The 4,095-nt window shown below is 41.9% G+C and overlaps 1 pseudogene; it reads right to left on the bottom strand.

Annotated features, from left to right (window-relative positions):
* Window positions 1-3,040: 3,040 nt before the first annotated feature.
* Window positions 3,041-3,856, bottom strand: LOC147429690 (uncharacterized; annotated as a pseudogene).
* Window positions 3,857-4,095: the final 239 nt, after the last annotated feature.

The raw sequence follows: 4,095 nt of genomic DNA, 5'->3' as shown, positions 1-4,095 counted from the left end.
TTTGGGGGAAAAGATTTTTGAAAAAATGGACTTTCTAAGCTTGTGGGTTAAAAAATGGGTCAAAAAATGATTTTTGGATATGTATATATGTTGGGAGGGAGTTTTAAGTAAAAAACAAATAAAAATGATTTTTTTTTTAAAAAGTCAAATTTTGACTCTTTTTGACCCACGGAATTGCTGATGTGGACACACCCCTATGCTTCCTTCACTTTAAAAAAGGCTAGAGAGAGAAAGCAACCTTTTAGGTCCACATCCTACATTTGTCTAAAAAAAAGGCTAGAAAAGCCTACTCAAACTACCTTCTTCAATGCCCTTGCCCCCTAAACCCCACACAACATTAGCCTTAATCCCTAAAAATTAGGATTCCTTACAAGGCCCATGCAAGGTTCATATTTCTCCTAATGAAGCGGTCCGTCGACACTTCCATATGCTCCCTCCAAAGCCTAGTTGCTTTATTCTACATCTCTTGCGCATATTCCAGCACTTCCTACTTCAAGATATCCGCATCCGAATCAGCTACCAAGATACCTGTCATTCCCTGGTTCTGCAATGCCGCCTTCTCCATATCCAACAATGGAGTTAGTCTATTAATCAAAAAAAAAAATCAATGGTCAAATCAGCCACCTTGTCCCCCAATTCTTTAAGTTGCTCATCCACTGTAGTCTTCAGTCCATATGCCCACCTAGTAAAATCCTCAGCTACACTCAAAACTTCAGCATTCCTTGCCATAGCCTCAACTGTAATCCTCTTAACCTCCTCCTGCAATCTTTCCTTATCCGACCTCTCTTGAAATAACTGCATCCTGACTTTCTACATTTCCCATTCTGGAATAGCACTACACTTATGTTCCATCTTCTCAGCTTCCATCACCCTAAGCGCCGCATCCTGATTCTGCAGAAACTCATTCAAATGAGTCAAACAGTTAGCCGCCTCTTCCACAGAGAAAACCCCCTTGGCCTCATAGTTGTCACTGCTACCTGTCTTAACTTTCAAAATTTTCGGAACACTCTTCTCCGCAGCTCCACACATTCCTTTCATAAACAGTGTGACCTTCTTACCTTTGGACTCCGACTTCTTAGATTCTGACTCCATGGTGAAACTGTTCAACTTTGATTCAGACTCCTCCCAATCCTTCCAAGAAACTTTAAAAGGTGATTTTCCTTTTTCAACTTTTGGAGACACCAACAACAACTTCCTCCGCTTCATTCCACATAATGTTCCCTCTTCTTTTGCCACATCTGCAATCGGTGTCTTAAACCTGTTGCTACTGACGAAACCTTCAGAACATGGTCAAAAATTACAGCCAAATAAGATGCCACTCGGCCCACTGGTGGTGTCCGACACCGATCTCTCTTTCTAGTAAGCTGCATCTGATCATACAACACTGATGCCCAATCAACCTTAATGCCTGTCTCAGCGTGAAACACTGGTGCAAAATCCTCCTTAGACATGTAAGCGGTCTTCTGCAGAATGCACACCTTTTCCAAATACCAAAATAAATTTGAGGCTCTGATTCCACCCGCATTCTTCATCATATAGTATGCCTTAGTCTCAAACGGATTTCCAAATTCCCCTTTCATCTGGGAGTCAGTCACCTTCCTCCCCTTAGCCGGCACAAGTAAACATGGAACTTTGAAGGCTTTGGACACCAACCTTGGTGTCAAGCGCACATCCCCTGTAATCATTCCATCACTCTCCTTAATCATGTTTCACTGTTGCTCAGCGAACTCATTCTCTGCCCATGTGTCCCAAGGTAGACATGCAAACTCATAAAGGCCTATGCACTTGAGCCATACCTGGTTTTCCGCCTCATTTGGGTCATCCACCGCCGTCGCCACACTGCCCTGATCACTCAGAGACTCAGCCTCATCACTCTCCACCTCGATGCGCTCTTCCTGTTGCCGCGCCTTGAACAGCTCCTCCATCGCCATCTTCATCGACCTGGTATTCGGCATTGATTCTCACGCATCATCCTGCATACCCACCATCAACTTTCCCTTAATATTTTCAGAAAACATTTCTCCCTTCGTCTCCGACTTAACAATCAATGAATTGCGATGTTCACACACTTGGATGTGATCTCCAACTCTTCTCACCACCTTAATCTTATAATGATGAATTTTCTCCTTGATTCAGGCACGCCATGCAGGATTCGCCCAAAAAATATTTGTCCTTAAGTGAGTCACATCAGCACTGAGCAAGTTTTTAGCCTTAAAGTGAGTACCCCCACTAATGAGTATCCCTTGACCCTTTTGCCCAATTCCATTTCTCCGACTTTACTCTTTCTAGACTTCCAATCCCACATGTTGAACATACTTTGACGTTAAATCTGCATTCTGCTGAACATCCTCTACTTCCACGTCTACATCATCTGCTTGACTCCCAAATTGACAAATGGCTTGACAATTGCCATGATAAAATTCAGCTGCATCTGCATTTCCAAAGATGACTTCATCATTTGCTGCAATATCTTTAGCCTTCCGCAACATCCACTGTGAAATTTCAAGAACTCTTAATATCTGAATTTGCATCTGCATTTCCGCCTGAATCTGAATGTGAATTTGAATCTGAATCTCACTCGGAATATGAATCTGAACAAAATCTGACACTTGGGTACTCCTCTTCATGTCCCTTATACAACAGTGCCCTATCAACTCCTACATATTTGTTCTGATTTTGTCCAATCCAAGAAGAAAATGATGTTGTTAATCCCGACTGAGTATCGATGTCATCCTCCTAGTGACACCTGATTGTCATACCTCTTCATCAAGCTTTCCACGGCTTCCATTAAAATTTGCATTTGAATTGGTCTTTGCATCCAAAATTGTAGTTGAATCCAAATTCAAAATTGAGACTGAATCTGAATTGACATATGAATTTGAGTCTGAATCACATTTGGCATTTTCCAAAATTTGACTTGCTTTATCAACTGAAAGTTTTCCCTCAATATCTCTTCATATCCATCTATATGAAACTGCCGCAATATGGAATGCCACCTCCAACTTGCAATATGAATATACATCATCCTCAATCTCCTCTATTATGCTGCTGTCATCTTCTGGTCCTTGCTGCTGCAATTGTTGCTTTGCTCTTTTGACATTTTCTTTGAAGTCCGCTTGAAATGACAAAATTCCACCATGATATTCGCATTAGCATGCACATCCTCCATTTGCTGCTGACAACTATCCTCTTCAAATGTATGTGAATTCCCAATGAGCATGACACTTCGATCAATCAAAAAGGGATAATCCTCCTGTGCTTCATGGACACACTTTCGTGGTAGGATAGAGGTAACCAGGGTTTCTGCCCGGCTCTGTTCCCTGACCTCATGTTGCTCCTCCTTACCTTGCTGCCTTTTATCCTTCTGATATTGTTGATCCTCCACATGGTCTTCTTTTCGACTTCCCACTTGCATTTTTTGAGCTACCACCCATTGATTTTCTGATCGAAACTGCTGTGTACATTGTTAGGATACAATTTCCACAAGATTTGCTAACTACATATTTCCATCAGTGGATCTTCGTGGTGACAATTCCTCCAAAATTGAGCTGTTCATTGTTGTTGCTGCAAATTCCTCCTGAGTACATTTGAGTTTTGAAACTTCTTCCTTCTTTGACTCTTCATTTGTAATCCTACATACATTCTCAATTGAACCCAAAAATAAATCAATCACCTCTTCTTCTTCATTCCTCTCTCTATCCATCACCCCTCCGTTCATCCGACTATCCACCTTTCCATTCCTCACATTATCCGCCTCTTCAAATGGTCTTTGATTTCCGTGAACAACATCCTCAATATGTATGATTTGCTTCTCCTCTGAATAATAAATCTCATTGACAAGTGACAACACCGACATCAATTTTAGCAATGGATATTCCGTCTCCACTCTATGAGCACACTCCAGTGGTAGGGTAGGGGTATCTAGGGGCAGTATTAGGCTCTCTTGGCCAACCTCCTTTTGCACCTCCTTCTCCTCCACCTTTAGTATCCCCACATGATGGGGATGTCTGTCTCCAAGCCAACCCATCTGTCATCATCATCACTTAATTCATCTTCGAACTCAGCCGCATATGCATCGCTCAATCTCTCACATAC

Source organism: Adiantum capillus-veneris, chromosome 22, assembly GCF_014529385.1.
Source record: "Adiantum capillus-veneris isolate H3 chromosome 22, ASM1452938v2, whole genome shotgun sequence".
Classification (NCBI taxonomy): Eukaryota; Viridiplantae; Streptophyta; class Polypodiopsida; order Polypodiales; family Pteridaceae; genus Adiantum; species Adiantum capillus-veneris.
This window is presented reverse-complemented; position numbering and strand designations above follow the sequence as displayed.